Here is a 13,714-nt window from a genome sequence, read left to right as displayed (position 1 = left end):
GTTTAAGATTATCTTTTACAAAAGAAATTGCAAAAATTCGCTAAAAAATGAAATAACTAAGTATATATAAATGAGGAATAGAAGATAAGTGCTATGTTGAGACGCTTAAATCAAGTCAGTGATTCTATTAAAGGTAGATCTCTTGGATCTATTGGAAAACTTTGGGAAAAAATATTACCAATGATCTTTTCACACCTGGACGATTACGAGAAGAAATTTTAAATGTTGCAAACAACTGGGATTTGTTAAAAATTCACCGCAGTGCTTCCGAACGATGAAAAACAGGATGTAGATCATTTCTCTAAAAGTACCGTTTGTGGTAGATGTCAACACTGGTGCTGTTATAATGCCTTATATCAAGAAACATATTGTAACGAAGATTCCAGCAAACCCGATAGACATAGAGGCGCCATCAAAGATTAGTCATCGGCGATCAAGAACGAAGGCAGATGTGACGCAATCTTTCCGAAAAAGATTACGTGTTTGTTAGAGAACATTCTAGAAGCGTTCGAGAATGTGGAACGTTTGGTATATAAGCAAATCGAATTGCGATTCAGTCAGTTCCAATTTCAACGCCGAAGTAATGAATAGTTCACGTTGTTATAAATTGTGTATATGCGAGTGATAAATAATATAATTACTGTTATAAAGTAATCCATTTCAAGACTGTTATAAATTTATTGTTAATTAATTGTGAATAAATAAATCACGTAATTAAATGTACGTTTCACTATCCTGCACTTGGTAATGCCTATGAGTGCTTGTTTACCTACATAAAAAAATTCTGAAAAAAGCTTTGAGTATTCTAAATTTGATTATTAACTAATTATATACTAATACATTTTGTTTCAGCGTTACGTGATTTGTTAAGCAATGCATTTTTTTAAATTATTGAAAATTGTTTCATGAAAGGCTGTTTTATTGCGTCGGGAAGGTGTTTTAACTAACCCTCCCCTCTCCTCCCCACTCCTGAGTGGGCCGATAGGTATATTTTACGGGCCGGTTTCCCATCCACCTCTGCTTAAAGCCTTGCAAAACCCCTTAAAGATCTTCTTAAAAATCTTATACGCCATGTAAACGCTCTAAAAGCATTTATATGAGTGTTTAAGGGCTTATGAAATCTCCCAAAAACTTTTCAAATCTGGCCCTTCAAAGACTGTTAAACTCTATTATCTCCATCTCTATTATCATTTAACATTTTAAAGGCTCCCGAAACCTCTTAAAAGATCCGCTGTCAAAGAACTTTAAAGGTTCTTAAACTCTATAAGGCTCATAAATATTCTAAAGCATTTAAAAGAGGATTCTTTAAGGGTTTTAAAGGCTTTTGAATGTATGCTTAATTTTAAAGGCTAACTGTATGTTATAAGCTTATAACGGTTCTAAAAGTCTTTCCTATATTCTAAGGTTCTAAAGATCCTCCCCTATAACCTATAAGGTTAAAGGCAAAGTTCTTAAATATATTTAAAGACTTTAAAGCTGGGCGTTTAACAGGTTCTTAAACGCTAAATATCTAGTAATGTCTCTAAAAACCTCTCTTAGATTTTTTAAATTGCTTAAAGGCTAATGAAACGTCTTAAACGCTCAGCTTTTAGAGACCGTTATGAGCTCTTAAATGGTGTAAAGCATTTCGAAGGGTCCTTGTAGACTCATCACAGTCCCTTTAGAAGGTTAAAGGGTGTTCAAGGCTGAACTATAAAGGATTCTTACAGACTAAATGTCTACTAAAGGGTTTAAAGGTTTTTAAAGGCGTTTGAAAATTTTTGGAAACGACTAAAAACCACCTTTTTAAGGAATAATTTTCAAGCCCAGCCCTTCTATCAATCTATTCACAGGGAAGCTCAACCAGGCAGCACTTAGGCACAACAAAGGCCCATTGTGTCTACTCCATTTCTTTCGCAAGTAGGTTCCGAGCCCGTTCCTCTCAATAAAGCCTAACCCCGGTTTCAGATAGCTGTCGTCAAGGAGCTGATGTCTGTCTCTAGACAGGTGCTCGGTAGTTTCATCTGCCTCTCCACAAAACCTGCACGTGGACTCCTCCACAAGTGCAATGTGCAGGTGCAAGGGCTCCGTATGGACACCTAATCTGGTTTCTATTCAGTTTTAGAAGTTTAGAAGACCCAGATTTGCCAAAGGGTCCTGGACTGTCTTGAGCCCCGTTGCTTGTTGCCACTGAGCCTTGAATTGACTGGTCACCCAATCTTTTATCCTGACCTGAAGAACGGAGGGAGCAATTCCTCACGCCACCACTGACTTCACGAGCCAGCTCGTCGCTCCCTATCCCTCCAGATCAAGCTTACCCTGTTAGACTCACCTAATCTATCTAGAGTTCGGCTAAAGTATTTAGTAGGATCCTTGAAGACTCATAGCAGCCCCTTTCGAATTTTAAAAGGTGATCAAGGCTGAGCTGATGAAGGTTTCTAAAAGATGTCTACCAAAGTCTCATAGAGGCTTATGAATACTTTTAAAACTCGACCCTTAAATGTTTCTGAAGATTAATGACTCTTGGGACTTTTAAAAGTTCAGGCCTCATTGAGTTCTACTTCATGCCTCTTGCACTCATTTATTTCGGTTTCTCCACTCCTTTTTGACCTTCTTTGCTTTAGGTAGGTATCCGAAAAATAAGGCATCCAAAGGTATCGGTTGTAGAAAGAATCCTACACGAGAAATTCCGTGACTTCTGTGACCCGAATAAAATTCTTGAATAGTAGTCAGGAAAGCACAATGGTTTTTCTGGTAGTGAAATTGGCATAAGAGAATATAATGCCAAAGAACATCCGCTTGTTTCTGTGACGCTAATACAATTCCTGCAAAATAAAATTGGGTCAGAGAACAATAAGGATTGAGAAGGTGTCTATTAAGGAGCTGCCCGGGTCACCGTGATCTTGGTACCGCAATTTTTGGAGATGAATTCGTATTAAGAGAACATCGTGGTATGAAGGTACCTAGTCTGTAATTTATTCTTGGAAATGGTTTATAAAGCCCTGATCGGTGGCGGGATGATTGTTTCTCGCAGCGTGGGGTAAAAAGACATTCCGCTGTGTGATTCTACTGATAATTGTGGTGTGATTCCCATCAGCTACCAATGTTCCACCACAAATAAAACAATGATTGAAAGTGAGAAGATTTTTGCGTTCCTGTGATCCTAATACAATTTCGGCAAAATAAATTTGTACCAGAAAAGTATAAGGGATGAGAATGTGCATCTGTTAGGATCATACGTGACAAATTTTTTGTATTCCTGTGGCGCTAAATATAATTGTTGAAAAATGATTTTGTACCAGGAAAACAACAAAAAATATATGTGCATGCGTTTCCAAGATATTAATAGAATAATTATTGAAAGTATGGCATAAGAAAATGTTTGTATTTTTGTGACCCTAATACAATTATTGAAAAATTGTTTTGTTTTGTATCAGGAAAACACAATATGGCGTCAATATAATTCCCGAAAAATGGTTTTATATCAAAACAAGATTAAAATACGTTCTTCCATTTCTAAGATGGCAATGGCATAATATTGAACGTGAAATTTGGATAAGAGAAAATAAAGAACATCCCCGTATGCCTGTGATCCTAAGACAAATCCTACCAGTCAGTAGTTTTGGTGCAATCCCAAATGAGCAGTTTACCTTTCTTCCAAGGAATCAAGATCCTCATCAAGATGGTTAAAAGTTTAGAATGCAGCCCACAATTAATTTGCTGGTTGCTCAAGAAGGCGGGGAAGGCTACATGGGCATTTTTTCTTATGCCGAGCCTACCGTTGCGGATTGGGAGAAAAGAGATCGTGAATTGTAATTCTGTAAAGCTACAGTTCATGAAAATCTTGATCTATGATTGAGAACAAGTTCATTGTGGTTCCATAGAGGAGTAGATAAGTCAATTTTGGGACGAGTAAGCAGTTCTTTAGGAGGTGGTAAGCCACGTGACAGTTCACATCTTTCAATCTGTTGATGAGAAGTTGGATAGCAGCCTGCCTCTTAAGCAGGATAGCTTCATCAGGTCTGCCAGCACACTCTCCGGTGGACCTGCTATGGTTTCGTCATTCAGGTACCGGAGATTGAGATCCAAAATCAGGTCCTGGATCATTGGGTGGATGATAAGAGGTCCGCATGGATCACCTCGCTAAGCTCCGACTTGAGAAGGTATGATCTCCGTTCCGAAGAAAGGGGAAGAAGGGGTTGCATAACGTTGGTACAGGAAGCAGATGGAGCTTACAATTTCAAGAGGTTCTGTGATCCTGCGACCACAATTTCTGGAAAATACATTTGTATGAAGAAAACATCATACTTGAGATAGTGAGCACTTCCTTGTATTTTTGAGACCCTAATACATTTCTAGAAAAATATCATTTTTAATGGTCACTCTTCACCTCCAATTCTGTGATCCTGATACTACCACCGATCCCAATACAACCATCGTTGACGTAATGTCATAATAAGATATAACCAATCAACATTAGACTTTCCAGTGCTTCTGTGGTCTTAGTTAAATTTGTATCAGAACAACATAAAACGTGACAGTCAATAATTTTAAGCCTCCTGGTACCTCAATTGATCTTGATACTACTAAGGGTATAAATGCAAACGTAATAAATAACGAAGAAAATACCTTACGTTTCTATGATCTTGCTTTGTACAGTGTGTAAATTGAACTAGGCTCTCCCCAGTAACCTTGGCAGATTTGGCGATATGGTCATAAAATTTGTATATGAGTAAAAATACCTTTGAATACTCTAAACAGTATTTTCCTATCACTTTCGACCTAACAGGAAGTTAGTGACCAAACAGTTGTAAATGGGACACTCCTTATATTATTACATTTTTGGATCCTACAGACAATGTTATACTTGGTACGTTGTTCTCGATAATGTAGGTATACGAGGTTGATCAGAAAAATAATTAATAATTAATCATTTTTGCTAATATAATAGAACTAGTTTACTCTTTTATTCAACCGCAGATCACCAGTCATTTGAAATACATGTACAACGGGCTTCTGAATAAAAATAAAGTAACTTTGATAATTTCGTAATTTCGTTTAAAATCGGACAAAATTAGGCCAAATCGATTTTTGAATCAATGAGGAACGATTCTGATCCATTCATAGCCAACTACTGCAAAAAATAAAATTAAAAAATTTTTTCCACCAACCTCGTATAAATTACTGAAAACAATATATCAGGTCTGTAATATCTCCAAATGTCAAAATATGTATATTTTTTAAGGGTGGGCAATCTCCAAAAAATATACATATACAGGGTGGTGACTTGCGTCACGCATCATAGGGATTTCAATGTAAAATTTATAACATGCGATTATCGGCTCCCCAAATTATCTTAGAGCAAAAATGTATTAAGGTTTTTTGTAGAAAAAAATTTTTTACGTCAATTATTAGTTTTCAATTTTTTATATAATAAAGACGGAAAATTGGAAAAATAAAACCCGCATCTTTTTCAATAATCTGCGATGCCATGGAATTTTCTAAAACAAAAAGATATCCAGTTATCAATTAGCAGCAGTTTGAAATGGATTTTATGATCGACTTGGTTACTGTCTTGCAGTTAATGGTGACTTATTCGAACATTTATTGTAAATTGTTATATTAGGAAACCGTTTTTAGTAATTTGGTCTTTCTTTATGTTGAATTCGCTGTTCTAAATACAATACTTTTTGATAGAATTTGATTTGTTTTATAGCAGACATTCCATGGCATGACGGATATTGGCGTAGTTTTTGTATTATAAAATTCCATGGCATCACAGATTATTGAAAAAGAGGCGGGTTTTATTTTTCCAACTTTCCGTCTTTATTATGTAAAAAATTGAAAACTAATACGGTTGATTGACGTAAAAAATTTTTTCCTACAAAAAACCTTAATACACTTTTGCTCTAAAATAATTTGAGGAGCCAATAATGGCATGTTATAAATTTTACATTGAAATCCCTATGATGCGTGACGCAAGTCACCACCCTGTATATACATATATAATTGAATTCACTTCCGGTTTATGCCTATATGTATATTTTTTAAGGGTGGGCAATCTCCAAAAAATATACATATAGGCATAAACCGGAAGTGAATTCAATTCGTTTCGAAAAATTCCCCTTATGTGATGGTTTTGTCCGTCCGTCTGTTCCCCTTTGTACTCTTCTGTCATGGTCGTCATTGAGTCTTGCACCGAAACAAGAGAATATCAAGTACCCGATTGCCCTATTTAGGCATAAACCGGAAGTGAATTCAATTCGTTTTTAAGGGAATTTTTCGAAAGAAAAAATCCCCTTATGCGATGGTTTTGTCCGTCTGTCTGTTCCCCGTCTAACTCGAGAACGAAAAGAGACAAAGATGTCATACCTTCGCCAATCGATTTCTACGAGTTCAAGGATCATAGCTATTGAATATGAGCCGGATCAAAAGTCTGGTTTCCCAATACGAGCCGAGTGGCAAAAAAATTCCCCTACTGAAAATCGTATGCGATTCTTCGTATCTTCTTACTCTTAATATCGCCCATGAAAATGTTATATTCATACCGGCAATTTTGCTAAAGGAGCGAGTCCAATTTGGTACACATGGTAAAGCTAGTGAAAGTTTCATGAATTTTCGAGTGAGGCTTATATTATATTTTTCAAAGTAAAACACATCTAGTTTTGTGCTCATCCATGTGGGGAATGAGATCTCACCAGTATAATTATCACATGCTAGGTATAACATGAACAAAATCGTCATGTATGCACCTGTTTCATTGAGAAAGCCTCCAAATACACTACTTGATCCTCGAAACCTAATTTTCGTACTCTGCTGTCATGGTCGTCATTGAGTCTTGCGCTGAAATAAGGAATATCAAGTGCCCAACAGTGACTCAAGAGCTTCAAAATGCATATCTGGAGGAATGAAGCGAACAGGTGTTCATACCACAAGATTGCGGACTCCTAAACATGAGGGATCTCCACCACATTTGGTATTTGTGGATCTCTGGAGTAACGCAGGTGTTCCAACACCCATCAACTTGCTTTGTTTGGGTGACCAAACAAAACAGAAACCTCTCTCAAAAAAATTCACGGTGGCCATTGCCCAAAACACACGATTAGTAATCGTCGCTTTATTTGTGTACCATTATGAATCCGTGAATCACCGAATCCTACATTATGTTATTTTTTTTTCTTGCGTACGTATCTTAGCGCACGTTTATTTATACATAAAATTCAAAAATAAATGGGAAAACCTGTGAATGACAGTTATTAGTAATGCACGCTCATACAATAGTGCAACTTTTTGGCTCAAATAAATCGTCTCTTTTACACGTAAAATTACTTAATCATTTGAATAAATGCGTGTGAGATTGTACCATTAGAATAGATCGTGTCATGGGAACCCATTCTAGTCCCAACAAAATCGCAAAAGTTCACAATTATGCCGAAGCATTTCGACTCGTTTATTTTTGAGGTGCGCTCCGAAAATCTTAGGGAATTTTATAGTCAAAGCCATATAAACAAAGCGGCTTTTGGGGTCGATTATAAATTGATAGGTTATACCAAAAGCCGACTAAAAGCAGACGATTTTCGGATACATTTAACAATGTTAATGTTTACTAAACAGAGCCGTTTATTTTAAAACCCACGAAATTACAGCACTTTCCTCTAATGTAATCTTTAGAGATTGAATAAACAAACTTTTATTATTTATATGTAGTTACTTTCGCAATTAATTTCTATACTTATTCTGCTTCCAATACCTCTATGCGTAGGTGTCGGAAGATTCAAGTACAAGTAGATCGACCCTTCTATCTAGGAAAGGAACTGGGATCAGTTTTTAACATAATCAAACAGTTCTGCAGACTGCACCACAGAATTATTTTACATTGTTTATTGTTCCATAGTTGCCATCGCCATAACTTTCTTGTTGCATCACGATCACATAAAGGCAAATAGAGTTTAAATTTATTACCCCAACACCATTTCAGGTACAATGTTGCGAAGGTAATTTTGCAAATAAAGTAGTACCAGCATTACAGAATGACGAGCATTTCCTTTTAATGCAAATTTCATTTTAAAAACAGTAGGTAACACAAGATTCTTGCGTTTATGTTATCCTGATAAATCTCTGGTTGTATCAGGATCACAAATCAGCTACTGTTGTGTGTACAAATGAAGCTTAAATAGGTATTTTTTGGATTGTATGAATGTAATTGCGTACTATGCTTTTCTATATGAGCGACTTTGAAAGAATATCAACACTAATGGTTAACGTGTTTATTGCTTAAAAATACAAATATAGTATTTGATTCTAATTGTTAGTTTGATGATCGATACGACACATGCACTAGAAATTGGAATAATTACGAAAAGAACATGAGTGAAATGACTTACCTGTTAATGTTCGAAGTAGGTTCAATAAACAAACGAAGACGATGATGGCTGGCGTTGGTGGCTTTTTTGTGGTAGCGATAACGAAGATTGTTGGTTGATTTAACGACAAGGGAGATAATTCAGCTTTGGCAGCGTTGTACAAATCAGTTCTACGAAAATGGCATTCTGCGTTTTAACAGACACGCTCATTATTGATGGTTGTGCGACGACATCTTGTATTCTTCGAAGTTTGTCCTTGATCTCCTCTGAAAACGTGCTCTGGTTTGATTGAACTCTAAAGCCGAGCCAGCATGTGCCAACACTTCGTGGGAAGAGTGCATCTCGAAGTGGTCCGTGAAGATCCGTTATGGCGCGACCGATCCGTCGAAAGTCAGTCACCTCAAATCAGCGATGAAAATAAACACAACAAAAATGTATCGTGATCACTCAAATTAAATATAACATTTCCGATCAATAAAGCACAATAACCAAAATTGTTTCATGCAAATAAGTTATACGGGTCGATTCCTTTAGGAATATTAAAATTACTTCGAAAAAAATTACTTATGCAAATTCCTGCTTTATACAAATCAAAAACTACTTACAGTTATTTACGTGGGTAATATTCTCTGATCTCTCCTTGGAAAATGCCGCTTCCATTAGAAAAATGTAAATAGAGATCACTACTTTCTACACTGCCCCGGTAACGTTCTCTGAATGGCTGAATGCCAAATTTGACAGTTCGTATGAATCGCGAATCCCAGCAAACCGACTACAAATTCTCGAAACTAAAACTCGAGATCGCACAGAAATAAAATGCCAATGTTCCGCTGTGTTGAGATTAATTTAAATTCTCTGCTTTCACGCACCTAACCTCTCGCGAAATTAGCTACGAAATAATCGCAATTTTGCGAAAATAAAAGCTAACCCTTTGAAAGTCTAATCACATCTGCCGAAAACCCCCTTACAATTTCGAAAATGCAAACGTTGTTATCGCTTTTATTTCCATACTTCCGTGCACGTTCGCTATTAAGCGGTATATGTGTAAATTTTCCTATATTCATCAAAATATAATTTCAAAACTCAATTTTTGAAACGAAAAAGCGGCCACCCGTTACAAGTGATTGAATGGATCCCAATTTAGGTAGCACTAGAAACCAACCCCAATCTTCAAAAAAAAAACGATGGAACATAAGCCCTTTTCGAGTGCACGGGTTAAATTAATTTACATACACCTCCAGAGCTAATTTAACCCTCAAGGACAGGCATTCAATGACTAGCAATGACTAGAGACCCACTGCAATCTTTGAAAAGCAACCCTATTAGATTGCAGGTTTTTAATTTAATTTACTTACACCGCAAGGGATAATTTAGCCCTCTAAATGAATACGAATTTTTTAGGTAGCACTAGAGACCGACTCCATCTTGCAATGAACCCTTTTCGAGTGCAGGTGTGGAATTAATTTACTTACACTTCGAAAGCTAATTGAATCCTCAATGACAAGCGCTAAATGAATACCAATTTTTTAGGTAGCCATCACCTCCCGGTACCCACCTTGTACCTATGTGGGGGGGGTTGATCCTGTGAATGATCGTTTTCCCATTAATTATACGGATAAGATTTGGTGCAGTCGATTTTTGGTAAAAAAAGGAAGGTTGTACACTGCCTTTTTTTGAGCCCCGATAAAAAAATTGTCTCAGATCGGCCGGGAGAAAAGATTTTCTTATAGAATGTGGCCTGTACAATCCATAATTTCAAACAGTTCCTAGATTGGGCTACTAGTTCAAAAGTTACAGCCCTTTGAATTTTCTTTCGAAATTGGTTTCTAGTCTATAACTTTTGAATGAGAAGTCTAATCGAAAAAGTACGAATTGTCTTGGATTCTACGCCCCAAGACTAAAATCTAAATTCATATGTCCGCACTGGCAATAAGTCGCATAAGGGCACACTTTTTTATAGTATTCCCATTGCCCTGGTCGAAAATTGAAGTCACATTCCAATGGATTAATTTCTAACAATTTGAACAGGAAAATTTACCATGAGAACTCTTATCTAGGTCGTAACTTGGGCTCTATTAAACACACAATACATCATTTACAGATAAAACAAAGTTTACTCGACCAAGGCAATAAATCAAGCTGAAAGAAAAGTAGGCACTCGGGCTCAAAGTACCAATAGCAGACAACAAGCGATCGATTGAAACAATTAATTAAAGATATCTTAATTACATTGAAGTGTTAGTAATACAAAATATCGGGTCGCAACTGCTATTTTCATTAAATAACTCACAAAGACAAAAACCAACACTTACATTTCGATTTAGACGACATTCATTGTAATTTCAGATGTCATATTGGGCGTTTATGGTGGGAAAACTGCCTTTTACTAATATTTGAAGATCTTAAGGAAAAGTATCGCATAAACGATAACTGGTCGATAAACACAACACTCTGACTCACCCCTTCGTAAACGTCACTTCTTTAATTGGACTTAAATTTACACTTTAAACGGAGCACAGCGGTCTGAAATGTCCAAAAAGTTGGTGAAAACTAAAAAAAAGATATTATCGGACAAGAATTAATTGGTCTGGCGATAAACAATGCCACGTGCGAGATAAGCAACACAGGTGGTTATCAGTTCGGGTGACGTTGATGGAATTTCGAGAATCGTCGGGAATATATTAGTGGAAGTGGGTTTTCTTTTAAATAGCTGGAATTAATTGTAAACGAGGCTCTACCGATTTATTTTGAAAGAGCGTAAAGTCTGTGAGCTGTGTACCAGTAGTTTAGCTGGCTATGTATTTTTTTAAAGAAGAAAAACTTAGTAATAAAGTAATGTGGCAACAAGGCAGCACAGACACAAACAAGAGGGGTGAATTGCTAATTGAGTATATCAATCCAACCCTTGATTCAATCTAACTAATAGCGAACACGAACAGGAAGGACCAAAATTTTTCAGGAAAGGACAAATACGAGAAATCGATCCCCGTTACTTCGACGACGTGGGGTTCGAACCCTTTAGAGCTCCTGGTGGAGACGGTATATTTCCAGCACTCTTCCAAAGGGTTGTTGGGCACATACTGTAAATTATATTTAAGCTCTACACAGCCAGCTTCTGTTTAGCTTGCATACCCAGAGGTGGCAGGCGGTAAATGTGGTGTTCATACCAATTACCAAAAGGGTCAGCCTTAGTTTGTTCTTGTTGAAGGGGATGGAACCAGTTCCTGAAAAGCGGGGTTCTAACAAAATATCCGATTCACCCCCAAAACAACACGCCTATAAAAAAAAATCGACAATCACGGCCCTACAAATTTACCTATCTACCTACCCTCACACACATCAAATAATACAATAGCCACCACCTCTCTCAATAAACTTTAGCAACCCACAATGACCTACAGTCAACAGGTGAACAAGTTGCCTGGGCCTGGACATAACCCTTCCAAAATTTTCGGCCTGCATATAATTTACCTACAAACGGCATTGCCCTCCGAAAAATCTATTGTTAGAAATAGGCTAAGCGATGCGTTTATATATTTTGTTAATTCGCGCCTTCGTTTATGGCGTCACAACAAACGCTTTATATTTTTAGAAATTTAAAATCGTTGAATATGCAAAATAGTTTTGTGCGTTTACGAAGAATTTAGGAATTTCGAGCCCCACCAGAATTAGAATATTTCTGTCAAAGATGGACGAAAATAAATTTGTAAAATTCGTTGTTCCCGCGACGCCCAGGTTATATAAATAAAAGGCTCCCATAGAAAATATTTCGAGTACAATGTACCTATTTGCTTTCGTATTTTCGTTAGGTACACAATTTGAGATGTTTATCTTGCGATTAGATACTTCACTTTGACTGATAACACCACACCATCCTGTTATCGCTATTTGTTTTCGGTGGTGAATTTGGTAGGTTTCCACTTCAGAAGACCATCATCGCCTCCTAGACCGGGAGATAAAGCTGTGGTTGAAAAATAATCCGTTTAGGATGCGGAATCGGCGGTTGTAAACAGAAAAAAAAAACAGGAAACTTATTTTCGGATTTTAATAAGGATATAAATTAACTCAAAAAAAGTCTCCTTATACCCACGCGAAACGACTCGCTCACCGCTCTTTTGTGCGTCTTGCCAGAATTTCCGCATTTTGAGAATAAAGACCTTTTTCCACCTGAATACGGGAGACTATTTTTAATGCGAAAAAATGGGCGGGTCGTATCAATAGACCGTAAAACAAACACTTATGTAATTAATATAGTGGAACGCGGAACGCCGCCTCCTATACCAGAAATTCCGTTTTTTTTTAATAAACATTTTTAACTAAACTAGCTGCTATTAGTGCACTATTATGTCGTTAACACTTAATTATGGCGTTGGCATACTTTTACTTTAATTACAATCTCATTACTGTCTGAAACGTCCAGCACCTTCCGATCAGATAACTTTTATTTAACGCGAAGGGGGGTCTCGCAGGGCTTTAGACCTGGACCTCAATTCTTTCGGGTGATGTGTTTATATGTAGTCACGTTACTTGGTACGACACTGTACGCTATCATACGTAATAATTTCCTACATTATTACCTATACGATATAAAATCTGTTTCAGTGGTTCATGGTCATGATATTTTATATTTGCTCAATTATAATTGCACAACGTGTTCTCGTTTGATTAATTGAACTATTATTGCAACTTGAGAATGGAAAGGGTTTTACATGATTGACGTATAAGAACAGTTTCACTTCCGCAAACAAACTTTGGAGGTGGCAAAATTTGAAAACTTGGATTGTGAACCCGAAAACGACGATGCTCCGTCCACCATTTCAGATTTCAATTAGATTCACTATTTCCTCACACATAGAGGTCACATTTTAAAACGACGTTCTTGGATATTTAAAAGGTTTGGAAATACTTACTTTTCTTTTAACTAGATATCACTTGTTTCACTTTCTTGACGTACGTTCTCTTCTCATATGCTTCTCCAATTTCCCCCCAAGCCCTTAAAAATTCTTCTCAAGTTCCGTTCTAGTTCTTCTGAAGATTTCCCCAAATTCTCTTCACATTTCGCTCAATCTTCTTAGCTCTGAAATTCGATTCATGTTCCCATCAATCAATTTCTTCTCTTAGCCTCAGTTCATCTAAAGTTTGTTTCAAAAACTCTCTTCAATGTGCATCGCTCCTTCACATGGTACCCATCAGGGTTGAGTGATTTTTATAAAAATAAATCAAATATAAGACCAAACAATTTGTGCATCAATCAATTTTACACATTCTTGATACCAGAATATTTTTAGAGAAATTTGTATCAGAAGAAGCCTAACCATAAATTGTACCTCTTATGGCGTGCTTGAAAAGGTATCAGGAGAACATATGTCAGA

General features: G+C 36.7%; 1 long non-coding RNA gene across 1 annotated transcript; it reads right to left on the bottom strand.

The window, feature by feature from the left end:
* Positions 1-8,231: 8,231 nt before the first annotated feature.
* LOC116177471 lies at positions 8,232-10,057 on the bottom strand. The gene is made up of 2 exons (XR_004146679.1): positions 8,364-10,057; positions 8,232-8,316 (listed from the first exon to the last, which is right to left on the bottom strand). It is a non-coding gene; the product is annotated as an uncharacterized LOC116177471 (long non-coding RNA).
* Between the last annotated feature and the right edge of the window lie 3,657 nt (positions 10,058-13,714).

This window comes from Photinus pyralis, unplaced genomic scaffold, assembly GCF_008802855.1.
Source record: "Photinus pyralis isolate 1611_PpyrPB1 unplaced genomic scaffold, Ppyr1.3 Ppyr1.4_LG7, whole genome shotgun sequence".
Taxonomy (NCBI): Eukaryota; Metazoa; Arthropoda; class Insecta; order Coleoptera; family Lampyridae; genus Photinus; species Photinus pyralis.
Note: the sequence above shows the minus strand (reverse complement) of the source record. Positions and strands in the feature narration are given on the sequence as shown.